The following is a 14328-nucleotide window of genomic DNA, read 5'->3' as shown; positions in this document are numbered from 1 at the left end:
TTAGCTGTGTGCTTTGGGTCATTGTCTTGTTGAAAGGTGAACCTTCAGCCCAGTCTGAGGTCCTGAGCACACAAGGTTTTCGTCCAGGATATCCCTGTACTTGGCCGCATTCATCTTTCCTTCGATTGCAACCAGACCTGTCCCTGCAGCTGAAAAACACCCCCATAGCATGATGCTGCCACCACCATGCTTCACTGTTGGGACTGTATTGGACAGGTGATGAGCAGTGCCTGGTTTTCTCCACACATACTGCTTAGAATTAAGGCCAAAAAGTTCTATCTTGGTCTCATCAGATTATTTCTCACCATCTTGGAGTCCTTCAGGTGTTTTTTTAGCAAACTCCATGCAGGCATTCATGTGTCTTTGTTATGAGGCAGCTCTGCTGCCTCTGGGTTTTTTCTGTTGTTTTTGTCCATTCTCTCTTTCTCTTGGTGTGTATGGGGCTGTATGTGTGTGTGTGTGTGTGTCCTAGGTGTGGGTGTGTTTCAGGTGTTGGATTCCGGGGCGGCTCCTCCCTACTCCCACCTCTCAGCCCAGGCTGACTGTGCGCACCTGTGCACAATCTGGGCGTGATCAGTCTACTCCACAGTATATGAGGCTCGGCGTTCCTGTCCACCCTTGTCAGATCATTCCGTCATCGTCTGTGGTGACTAGTTCTCTGAGCTCCTTTGTATTACTCAGTTTCCTCAGTGGCATAATCTTTACTCCTGTTACCCACTGTTAGAGCAGCATGTGACAGGACTGAATGATTCTCGCTGAAATAAACTGATCCAGGCTGCAGAGGTGCTCCAGCTGTGAGAGCTGAAAACAGCTCCTCACACTTTACAACTCTCTAAAGCAACACTTACTCCTACAAATTACATTTCTACACAACTAAACTGGGACAGCAACTGTGTTTTGTGGGAAATATAATTCCTGGCTGGATAACGTTCAGAGGCAACATATTTTTTGAATGACATGCTACATATATTAAGAGCAGTGGAGCTGGTTGTTGTGGATGGTAGATGTACATGCAAAGTGCACTAATATCAGACATATAGACCGGAGCTCAGATCCAGAATTCTGTCTGTGGACCAGGCAACAAAAACACTTCGGTTAAGGTTCAGGAAAGATGGCGGTTTTGGTTAAATGTAGCCTAACTGGTTGTGCCTGAAGTTGCAAGAACTGTGTCTGTATTAAACCAGACCAGGATCTTTCTCAAACCTGAACCAAGAACTCAGAGAGTCTGAGAAGAACCATAAAGATTGCTTCTCTGTTTCTGTGTAAGTATGAAACAGTTACTGAAACGTGGGCCATTAAGATCCATGTTAACCAGCAGTTAACAACACTACAACACAACAGTTAACAAGACATTTCCAAGCTGCTGTTAAAATACTGATTTTATAACCATGTCGTCTGACAGAATCACAACACACACAAGTTAAAGACAATGGCCAATGGAAAACTCCAACACTCAGCCAGACAACCAATGGTGTAACTTCATCACTCAGTCAGTCAGTCAGACATTTATAGGTGTTGTGGTCCCACCAAAAAAAAAAAAAAACAGATCAGATGGTTTGGCAGAAAACAAGTGTCTGTGAACATTTTACTGATATGTTCAATAACAGCAAGGTTGCAACCTGTAAAACATGCAGTTATCATTTCCACTTTATATACATTGTGAATAGCAAATGTAATCCAGTCACAATTATGTGTCCTACAAAACATATTTGGACAGGGTTGCTCTAAAGACAAAGGCCCAGTAACATCCCACGATGCATCTGTGGCCAGTTAGTGCCAATCTGTGGGAGTTCATCTCTGAGCAGAACTGACTGAGGGTCTGTCTAGCAACAAACAAGAACTGTTGTTTTCCATTTTGTAAAATGTTGTGTTTTTGAATTCTCTGGGCCACCTGATAGTCAGTGAGGTCTAAATACAGGTAAAATAAAGTCTGGCCTTTAAACAGGCCAATGAATTAGTTAACAATAATCATTAATAATGATTAGTCAGCAAAAATAATTTCAAAATCTGCCAACTGTACCATTTTATCCTCTCATGTTTTAAAGGATACACTAAATGAATTCATGCAAGCTTTATTTCCGTGTTCTAATTCTTGGATCAGAGCTAGCTACCTCCAGGAATGAAGCAAAACCTGCCTGGAGTGGATGGTATTTATTACACAGCCAGAGTTTGTTTAAGTGGTTTACAGAACATACAGAGGACGAGCAGAGGCTATAAGTTCCACACACACGTGCACGGACATGCACAGAATCACCTGTTAGCGTGATGTTTCTCAGTATGTGTTCAATCCAAACACTGTTGCTGCTGTGAGGCTTTTGAAATTCATGTGTGTATACAGTAAACCCTGTTTGCATGATATACAGTATAGTCTGAAATTTTCTCCATTTGAAATAAGTAAGTGATTGTAAGATCTCTCGCCTCCTAGTGTTTCAGCCAATCAGCAACAGGGGGAGTTTGTGCACAGGACAGGGAAGAGAAGAAGAGAGGGGTGGGGGCAGTGGGAGCGAAAGACGGTAAATCTGGTAAATGCTAACGGATAGTGCCAATTTAAGGATTACCAGGGGAAAGGAGAAGGAGCAGTCTACCCTTCTGTTGCCAGTGGACAGAGTGGAGTTTGGAATGGAATTGATTGGGACTGCAGACGAGAGACCGGTGACAGGTGACGTTGAGGCGAGCGCGTAGAAGGAATGTCTGCCAGTGGCAGCATGGTGACAGTGCATGCTCCACAACATGATTGCACTGTCAAGAAGGACAGATGGCCTCTCAAAGAGGAGAAGGTTGGAAGAACTCAAGAAGTGACAGTGATGATCAGAAGAGGATGAAGAGCTGCAGCTAACATCAGTGAGGTTTCAGCCCTGGACTGATGCACTGGGACCAGCCCACAGCCTGGATGACAGGCCCATAGTAAAGAGACCGACGGGGCTGGTCAGCCTTTAACAGTTTAAGAACTTTAACAGTTTCTGTTGAATAAGTAAAACCAGAAGCATTTAGAAAAAATCTTATGGCCTACTTGATCCCCTTGCTGACTTGACTTGACAGGAAACACTGAAGGCACATCATGGTACATTTGACTGAAGTCCATGAGGGCTCAGTCCACAAGTCCAGAGGGTGAATGTTTGGACTCAGCCACTGACAAAGCAACAAAAATGATTTTACATACTACTTGAGGGAAAGATAATTGTTGCCTGCACAAAATGCAGCACCACACAGTCCAGGGTTCATGTCCTGAATTTATGCAACAAAAGCACTGTAGTTCAGGTAAGGCTCAGTGAGTGGTCACAGAGGCAACAGACACAGACAGAGTACTCTGAAGACTGAGGAGAAGGTTCAAGTGCGTGTCTGTTTCTACACCTGCACACCTCTGGCCAATCACAGCGTAAAGGTGGGGTGGCGCAGTGGTGGAGGAAGTACTGAAACTTAGTACTTAAGTAAAAGAACAAATATCCCACAAAACATTTACTCAAGTGAAAGTGGAAGTACTACATCAAGAATCTTACTTAAGTAAAAGTACTTACTTTTAAATTTACTTTAAAGTATTTTTTTTTAAGTAAAAGTACTCATGCAGTGGGTTGTCTCAGTGTCGGGGCTGTGCCATTTTTTTTTTCAAAAATGGCTTTATTGATCCTCCTGGGGAAATTACTCTCTGCATTTTGCCCACACCAAGTGAACGAAACACACACACAAGCATGCACATGCACTAGAGACGCTAGTGAGGCACCCAGAGAGCTGGGGTGAATCGGTGCCTTGCTCAGGGGCACCACAGGAGGCGCATGTCCTTTACCACCACCGAATCCGTTTTTTTGCACTTGGTCGAGGGATCAAACCCACGACCCTCCGATCTCAGGCCGGTGCAAAGTCCAAAGCTGCACTCTTAACTTACTGTGCCACAGCTCTCCCCCAAACTTTGATAAAGAACGTAGATATTCTGATTTATGCCTCTGCCTATGTCACTGCTCACAAGCAACTAAACAATACCTGCTTAAATACAGCCAAAGATGGCTGTCTAATTCTGAGCTGGAGGGCTCAGGCTCACGCTCAGCCAATGCTGGCTCTGGGTTCATGTTGACGCTGGCTCTGGGTTCATGTTGATGTTGCAAGTCGTTTCTTCTCACCGGAATCAGGCCAGGCCACTAGCTCATACTGCTCCCAAATGCGCGCTCTGCCATCATTGGAGGTAATAGAGCCACCTGATTGGTGGGCAATAGCAAACAACGCCTCAATGGAATCAGTCTTTTTTTTCATGCAAGATTTTGAGGAATTTTATGTTCATAACATGTAACGAGTAACAGCATAAATTGTAGAAATGTAGTGGAGTAGAAAGTACAGATAATTGCTGCAAAATGCAATGGAGTAAAATCAAAAGTATGCATTATTATTTTTACTTAAGTAAAGTACAGATACATAAAAAAATACGTAAGTACAGTAACAAAGTACAAATACTTTGTTACATTCCATCACTGGGGTGGCGTGATCGTGTGACTGTAGGTTTTGGAAAGTTACAAACTTCGTAAAGGCGTGGGAGGTTTTGAGCCACTGTCCATGAGTCCACCCCGTCCTGCTTCCCATGTGTGCACACGTTGTTTTTAGCCATTTTTCTGCTGTCAATAAGACAAATACTGATCATCACAGGTCACCACTCACAACGACAGGGACTGGATTCCTTTAATCAGCTTGTGGGCGGGTAGTGGTAGTTCTTTAACTGATACACAGGAAGTGAACCGCAGTACCGTGGCCACTGTATCATTTCCACTGCCCACGTCTGCCTCATTAGCTTTAAATAATGGCAAAGCTTTTTCACACTTGGGATGGCCCACGAGCCATCTGAGCCATTTGCATCTTTAGGCCTTGAAGCGCTAAGCATCACTGATTGCGGGCGTTTTGGGAACTGGACCGTCAGTGAGCGAGTAGACAGAATGAGAATTGAATAGCAATAACGTCTTAGGCCAATGACCACATTCTAAGATGGGGATTTATGCTCAGTGCTGGTTAGATCAGTATGTGGCATCATTTAGTGACTTTTTTTTCTCTGATTAGAAATTACTCACACTGACACACTGACAGGATCACATATACAGTAGGTTCTGCATCTGCTTGTTCCAACCTCACACAGCTAAGCTACAGTGTGGTATGGTGTCTAAGATAGAGGACACCTGCTGCTGGGCTGTAAACGAGTTTAGGGACGAGCTACCTATGTGGTCATTTAGGTTAAAGGACTCATTGTCAATACCAGCGCAGGAAGTAGAGGGACCTGTATCTGGAGAGGTGTTAGGGTTTGGAGGTTTGGTTGGTGAGTTTTATTAAAGAGTCACACATGGATGGAGCAGGATCTGGGAGGTTGAGACTACACTTCTAAATTGTTCTAAATCACAGTTGTATTGTAAATTTCCACTACTGATTAAGAGATAAACATCTAATTTCATTGTCATATTATCCCACGCTGATGGTCAAATGGAAGTGAATAGCATGTGTTTTAATGTGACTTTTTTTATTTGGTCAAATGAAATGTACCATGGGTGCATCTGAAAGGCGTGCCACAGGCAGACCTAACCCAGCTCTGTGGGTCACAGCCTGTCTCCTCCTCCTCTACACTCAGCTAGCAGGAACAAAAGAGCAGAGTAGCATGGTGGAGACAGAGGCTGCATTCAGGGGCTTTTTGGGCCGCCCGCATCCCCAGGGCACTTTATTTGGGGCAGCCTGAGCCTTCAGGACTTTTTTTTTTTTTTTTTTCACTTTGGAAAATATTGACACTCCCTGAGCTCTCAACCCAGTGCCATTGATTGGAGCTTAAGCTTCACGGCCAGACCCCAGAGCGAAGCTGCTCCATAGTATTGGCGTGATTAATTAAAAAGAAAATGGTTTTTAGTATGGCTGGCTGCATGGAGAGTGGCAGCAGCAGCAGTGAAGCAGGGGGAGGGGGGTGGTAATACACGTAGAGCCAGTCACATACACACACACACACACACACATACACACAAGCTGATTGGCACACTACAGTGACTGTGGGTGAGGGGAGGTGTATGAAAAACATTAACCCACAATGCACTGCTGAGTTTTGACAGATCCCTGCTCCGGGGCTGCTGAATTTATGAGCCATTACTCCTGCCGGCCCAGGATCTAGTTGGTGCATTATGTTCCATGTCATCCGCCATTAGTGGAGCAGTGAGTGACATCCATTGAGAAAGCCAATGCTCTCTGACACTGGCTGGCTGATAGGGGCCAGGGTGGCATGCTTGGACTAGGATATAGCCGCATTGTTGTTTTGTTTCCAGACCCCCCCCCCCTCCCCACCCCCCACTTCTCTTTTTCTTGTGCATCCAGTTGAGTTCATGCCTGCAGTAATCAGGGGGACAATACTGCAACCTCCAAGCCCTCACAGTGGCCATTGTGCTCCACAGTAAGCTCCAGCTGGCCTGTTTCCACTTTGTTTTTTTAGGACACTATAGACTTGGGTTACCTCCATTAGAAGGATTTACTTTAGATTGTTTATGTCATATTTAGAGGATGATATGTTTGTGGTTATGTTTACACCTTTTAAGACAAATGACATTGATGGAAAGGAAAGGAAGTCCAGGACATATGTGACTGATATTTGGGTTTTAGATTTCAGTTCTTCCAAAGACATTAAAAACTGTATCAACTCAAAACTCAAATAAATAAATTTAAGAAATCAGGACACACATAAAAATGTATATTTGCATATACATTTTTCAATTTCAGTGTCCCTGTTGGGTGATATATAATTATATATATATTATATAAGGATTAATAAAGGCAAAAATAAGAAAACCTCAGTGATATCATGGATGTATGTGACACCCCAGATTTTGTGTTTGTATATTACAAGAGAAAATGTATACAAAGACTAAATTAAGATGTAATAGAAGTTTAGTTTGAAATGTTTTACGCCTATGATCTCATGAGCAAACAAACAAACAAACAAAGCAGAACTTTGTTACATGTGTTACATGTGTGCTAATGACTGACTGTTCTCCAGCACAGTAACAGAGCAGGGACCTTCCCATCCAGGCTGTCCTCATTAGCCTACAGTCTAAATAGCTCTTAAATATGATGATGGGGGTTAATAATGGCATTCAGTCCCTGTCTGTTGTTGTTTACACACTTCTTAGGGAAGGTCAATGTATTGACCTATCTGGGGGCATGCATGACAAAACGCTGACATATAATCTGTGTGGCCTTGATGTTCCATTAAATGATCGATTCAGCTGGTTTGGGGGTGGGGGCGTGAGGGGGGTTTGTTTCTCGGGGACTATGAAAAGGTCAGTATCTGTTAGTTCATTGGTGGAGTGATTAATAAATCAATAAGAGCTGGAGAGAGGCCCCAGTGAATCAAACAGTTCTGTGGAAATTCCCGACTTCTCTCTAAAGAGCTGAATGAGAGTTGGGGTTCCAGCACATGTCAGCGCTGCACCTCCAAAAACCCCTAACACTCTCAGTCTCTGAGCTCTTTCTCTCAGTCCTCTCATAGAGATGCAGTGTTTCTCTGTCCCAGTTGTTATTAGTTTTTTTGTGCACTGTCCATTATCAGGCTCAGAGATCAGAATTGCTGTCACAGGTCAATGATGGGAGTATCAGAGGGAAAAGAAAAGAGGTGCGAGTATGCTGACCAAAATCCATGGAAGTATTAACACAGACTGTAACACAGGTGTAATCCGTTTCTGGCAGTTGTTTCACACATGTTCTAGTCATGGTTCATCTCTTGAAATCTTTTGGAAAGAAATGTTTAAAACCAGACTCAGATAAAAGTGAGACCCAGTCAGAGCCTGATGCTTTGATTGCAGTCTCTGTTGTTACTGCAACCAACCAACTTTAAAAAGATTTGTCATTGCTTTTCTCGCCTCCTTGCTAAACTGAAATATTCCCCCAATCACCTCCTCACACCTGGTTTAAATGGAATTGGAGGAAAATCACATACACCTATCTAAGGTTCCTTAAATAGGTTTACCAAGGTTTGGACTTGACTGAGAGACTCACCTTACTTGGTATGCCTTGAAACTTTTAGCAAAAACATTCAAACTTTCAAAACAGTATTTACTTGCAATTCATGTGATCGAAATGTGACTGATTGGCCATTTTAACTGAACTGATTGCATCATTATTAAAAACACCTGTGTGAAGTCAGCAGCAGTGATGTAATTATACACATGCAAATCACCAGCATCTGCTTCTAAATGAAAACAGAAAAATGACAACAAGGTATTGTTATACCCATAGTAGGCCAGGAAGTATTCCTCAGACATGGAGTGACAGACAGGAGTGCTCCAGCGTGTGTGTGCACTTGGAGGGAGACCACATGCTTCAGAGTCACTGTGAGTGGATCATGTGACCTTCTGTATTTTCCAGGTGTGAGTTATTAATTGACTTTTGCTCTTCGATGCAGCATGCAGTGGTTTCTTTGCTAAATCACTTCAGGAGCAGTGCACAGCTCTGTCACAGACACAGGTAACTGAGCGCTTCTCTCAGAAAGCTTGCGATATATTTGCATTTGGTTGCCTGGAAACACACTGGCTCAACTTACTCACTGACTCAGCTTACTCTGTTCTCTCTGATGTGTAACTGACATAAAAAAAAAAAAGAAAGCTGTGTGGGCCAATTGTGACCCAGTCACTTTCTATATCAAGTCTAGCACTTTGGCAGCTGGCAGTTCATACAGACAGACCAAATGTGGAAATACACTCAAGAATATGGGATGATGAATGAATACACAATAAAACCTGAGGACAAGAGAACAAGATGATTAAAATAAATCAGATTTTGCCTGAAAAGAATACACAGTAAAAATATAATTCACTGTAGACACCAAAGAAATTGAAACCCAACAACAATTAGAGGAGAAATCATTGTAAAAGATGAAACAATTAGAAAAGGGACCTGAAATTTTATCTTTTTGTTATTGTTGTTGTTTTATGTTGATAAACCCATGAAAAACTAAAGAAAAAACAAACAAACTCAAAAACAAAAATCATGAAACACTGAAACATTAACTTTGCCCAGTTATACAAGTTTACTCACAATTTTCCATTCACAAAGCCACAGCAGCAGCACAGTAATGGAGCAGAATGTGAAATGTACTAAGAAGGCCACTGTATAATGAAGCATTCAGCAAGATAAACACACAAACTGTAGAGCCTATGATAAACCTACAAAAACATTGTTCCAACAGACACCCCTCACACACACACAGTCCCCTCTGCACATACCTGGGTCTGTCATTACTGAACAGATGCTCCGCTGGTTATTCATTTAATGGAGTGGGTGTTCTGTGATGGGGCTGTGCCTTCCTTGACACATCCTGCTGCTGATGAAGCTTTCAGATGAGCTCAAGTGAGAAAACTAATAAACAGAGTAATTAGAGAAACCAAGTGTCACGTGTGTTTGGCTGCAAGCTGCAATTTGTGATCATGCTGTTTGTTCATCGGCAAATTGCTCACCTTCGCAGGAAGTGCTGCAGTTCGGCCTTTAAACAAAAGGGGGCAGTAGCACCCCATGCCTCAGAGGGGGGGCTGGCATCCCATAGAGCCTGTGTACAGAGGTGAGGGAATAGAGATGGTTGCCACATGTTTATCGTCTAATGTATTGGAGTATGTTTGAGTGGATTTCAAACATTTCCCTTGGAGGCATCTCTCTTTTGAATGTCCTCCTCCATGTAGGGAAAGGATGAGATGATTCCCCCCTGCAGCAGCTTGTGGGGTAATGAAGGGGAACTATAAACACACACACACACACACACACACACACACACACACACACACACACACACACACACACACACACACACACACACACACACACAGACACACACACACACACACATATACGCTGAAAGTTCACATTCATGTTTCAGTACAGTTTCTGTACTGCTGTGTTTTTTTTGGAAGGACGCAGAGGTGGAGTTTATTGGGGAAAGGATAACGGAAAGGACAGACAACAATAGACAACCTAACTTAGACGTAAAGTGCAAGCACCTGCACAGTGACGTCTATGATGACAGGTGTAAGTGCAAATAATGTACAGTAAAAAATGCAGAACAATACATCTATATGAGGGTGGAACTGATGGGTAACTATTCCGTTATGGTAATTATTTTTAAATATAGCACAGCATTGTATATTGGATATATGTATGTGTGTGTGTTATTATGTTATTAGTTTGTATAAATAAAATAATTATACAAGGAATAGCAAGGAAAAAAAATACAGACATATACATACATGTATATAGATATAGATATGCATATATAAAATAATACTTCAGTGGATTGCAAAAAAAAAAGTGACGTCAATGCGATGCTGCTGCAAATTGATTTTCACAGTGTACATAAATGAATAGAAACTAATGGCTGCCTACAATCCATAAAGCATTAAGCCATAAAACATGGAGAAACAAACACAAACACGGTCCTAGCTGAATACCAGTTTAGCTTTCATTTTTCTCACATTAATAAGTTGGCTGGTTGGACAACTTCCAGAAGCTTCCAGCATCGTGTCCAGAGCAGAAAATCTCAGCGCTGACTGTTTCAGTAATGGCATCAATCAAGTGTGTACTCCTTGGACTCTAACACTTCACTAAAAGCTTCAGCTAAAACACAGGTAAACATAAAGGCCGACAAGGATTTACTGGATGTCGTTCTGACGGCACACATCAAGGTTCTTTCCACTATCATCACTCGTAAACAGGGCTGGTAAAATGGTACAGTGTGATGGAAATGATGGTGGTGAAACTGAAAGCAATTTGTCTGTAAATCAACTGCATTGATGGTAATAATTAGCAAAGGGTAACAATTTAAATCTGGAGGTATTATGTGAAGAAGCACTCACACTGATCGTGGATGTACACTTTAACATGAGCTTAAAACAACCAGGAATACAGTGACAGAAAAAAAAGGAAAAACATGAGGAATTTGAAATAATAAAAATGGAAAGAAAAATATTTGTCTCCTTTGTGACTAAATGCTATGTTCACCAGCTGGTAACTTTAGCTGGCAACTTTATGCGCAGTGTACAGTGGCTTTATCAGAGCTTTTCACTCCCCCAATTTTTGTATCTGAAAAATTGTTTTGAAGCAGCACAATGTTGGCTCTCTATTTAAATCTAAACAGCTTTAAAGGCTAAAAAGCTGGTGATCTTTGTTAAGTCAATACAGAAATTACATTGGCAATTTGCCATGGAAACCCTGAACACAAACAGCTCCAGGGCTGTTTAGGAAAATATGTCTTAATGAATATCCTGAGACCTGGCATTGTGCACACTTTCACATAAATGTTTAGGTATTTGAATTAAGAGTTTAAACACGTGTTTAAGATTGGTATTAAACTCTTTCAAGGCTCTTTCACCCAAATTATTAAAAACAACACATTCTCTCTTCCTTTAAGTGGCAGTTTAGATGTTATGTGCCCAAATTTGAGGAACAATGTTTCAGCTAGGACAAATGCTGTTGTTGTGGTGAAAATTCACAGAGAGCAGCTACAGAAGCAGAAGTCTAAAGCCAAAAACTAAAACCAAAAAAAAATTAAAAAAATAAAATAAAAAATGCATACACGTGCATATGCGACTGATGCTCACCATTCACCGTGAGAATAATTGTGCAGTAGCCAGTGTCTGTGAATTTCAGAATAAGATTAAATTGAAATGACAAGTTAGTCAAGGCAGTCTAAAGCCCTGTCTGAATATGACATGAGTGAATTTTCCAGCTGAGTGGAGGTGATTATTGATCTGACCGGCAGACACTTCCAGGGGCTGTGCTCATATAGAAGTTGGGCCTTTGGTAAATGTTGCATGCTGGCCAGTCACGTTATTCATTTTGACCAGATGGATGCTCCTGACCACACTGACTGGTGAAGTCTGGATATTTTTGCATATATAATATATGCACTTAATAATTTAGTTTTTTTTTTTGTAAGTAATAATTCAGGAGTGTTTTTGCCTCAGTTAGCAGGCCATCATCAGCATGTCTGATGTTTTACATTTTGGTCCAGTGTGAGATATCCTCACAACTAGCAGCCATGAAATTTGGTACGGATACTTATAGTCCCGAGAGGATTAAGTCTAATGATTGCCATGACCCTTCACCTTCCTTTAGAACTGTCAAGTCAAACCTTCCTCTCAGCTGATAGCTTTGTCCAAAAATATCTCTCTCTATATTTATATATATATATCCATCTCTCTCTCTCTCTCTCGCTCGCTCTCTCTCTCTCTCTCTCTCTCTCTCTCTCTCTCTCTCTATATATATATATATATATATATATATATATATATATATATATATATATATATATATGAAGAGTGACCTGGGTTGCCATGACATTTACAGTACATTCATTCATTCCTTGGTCTTTGAGATGGTCACTGTATCAGATGAAATGATCACAGAGCCATGACTTGACTCAGAAACCTGACCAACTAAATTTTGGATGCCTATCAATCATAGCTTGCTGTATGGAGGTTATGAGCAAGGTGCCAGGAATTCACCGTTCCATTTCACAGCACCAGTACCAAATTTCTCTGTGTGTAAGCAGGGTTTGAAAGTGAAGCTGGAATCATTCATGGTCACTGAGCAGTGAAGGTGAACTCTGTCTTTTCCCTTCGCAGTCAGTAGAAGGAGTGTGTGGTTGAGCAGGCTAGATAAATGTGCAGAGGCCCATGTCGAACCCACAGGTGTGATTAATTTGACCAAGTCAAGTCCAGTTAGTTTTAGTTACATAGTGCTCAAGCATGACAGAAGTTAACTCAGGGCACTTTTCATATAGAGCAGGTCTAGACAGTACTCTTTATAATATAGAATACACTTTAGGATTTAGGATTACAGGCTCAACAGTTTACCGATGAGCAACCACTTGGTGACAGTGGTGAGGAAAAACTCCAAGAAATCTTGAGCAGAACCATCTGACTCGACCGGTTGGGTTGAGAGAGACAGAGAGAGGGAAAGTGAGTGAGAGAAGAGATGAAGGGATGGGGAAGGAGGACATTAGAACATAGCACAATGCGGGTTCTACACAAGTATGATATAGATAAGACTAATAATAACAATAGTAAGACTTTTAAAACTAATGGTTATAACAATAACAATAATTGTAGCAGTGGGTGTTGAGCCGGATCATGGGGCAGAAGGTGGTTTACAATCACAGATCCAGACTCTGCAGCTCTGGAGGCTGAAATACCTACAGAAAGAGACAGGAAAGAGAAGAAGTCAAGTTAGTGACATGTATTAATGGGATATTAATGAGTACAGATGGAGAGGAGCATCATGGGAGGTCCCCTGGTAGTCTAAGTATATAGCAGCATAACTAGGGGATAGTTAAAGGCAAGAACTAAGCAGAACTGTCGTGTCTCCTTACAGTCCTCCTAGAAGAAGGGATGATCCTGGGGTGGTGGTTAAGCTGCTGCATGTGTCGTCTGGTTCTTTGAATTCAGTTAAGTCCAGCCAGGACATACACTCCTTCAGCTGGTTGGTGGAGCTGGCAGGTGTGGGAGAGGCAGCGATCCACAAGGTAGTGGGGTTTTTTATTTGGTGCCCATCATCTTTACTGTCTTAAAGGACATTAATTCTCTAATGATAAAGCTTTCAATGGGGGGAATGCCTCTTCACAGGACTCCAAGTTTGCTTCATTCCCTTGGACCATGATCCTTCCTCTGGTGTTATGTGTGATGGTGAGCAGAGGGTCATTCTTCTCAAGGTGGTCATCTCTACAGATCTTTCATCTGCCTCCTGGGCTGATGCCCTCTCTGGATACATATTGTTGCACTGAGTATCTTTCCAGATGTAGATGGAGTCAGTGAAAAACATGAGGTTGTTCTTCTCTTTTCCTTCTTTTTGTTGTCTTCTTGTGTTTCTTCCTGGCTGTTCCACTTTTACATTTAGCAGGGTACTCTACATCCCTGCTCTCTGCTCTGAGAGCTGTGTTGTACTTAGCTGGCTGCTGACCTGTTTCTACGGCAACTATTTGCTTACTTCAAGTGGATTTAGGCTAACTATTTACTTGATCTTTTCTAGTTCCCAAACACTGGCAAAAAAAAAGAACAGTTTATGACAAATAATCTCATTACTGACAAGCATGCTTGACATGTTTTCTTCTAGGCCTCTGTTAGCTTCTTTGGTGCAGTTTCTCTTTAGGAATGTTGGTAACAGTGGCAGGTAGCAGTTGTCGAATAGCTTGTGCGATAGCTTGATAATTAGAGCAGCTAGAGCCACAGCATCAAAAGCTGAGCTTGCGAAAGGAGCACAACACAGGATGCTACTCGCTATCGCCTCCTGATGTACAAAGTAGTATTATGAAATGGGATTGGGCCAGGGCTAGCTGGTTAGCATGCTTTC

This window comes from Toxotes jaculatrix, chromosome 7, assembly GCF_017976425.1.
Source record: "Toxotes jaculatrix isolate fToxJac2 chromosome 7, fToxJac2.pri, whole genome shotgun sequence".
In the NCBI taxonomy this organism is placed as follows: domain Eukaryota; kingdom Metazoa; phylum Chordata; class Actinopteri; family Toxotidae; genus Toxotes; species Toxotes jaculatrix.
Note: the sequence above shows the minus strand (reverse complement) of the source record.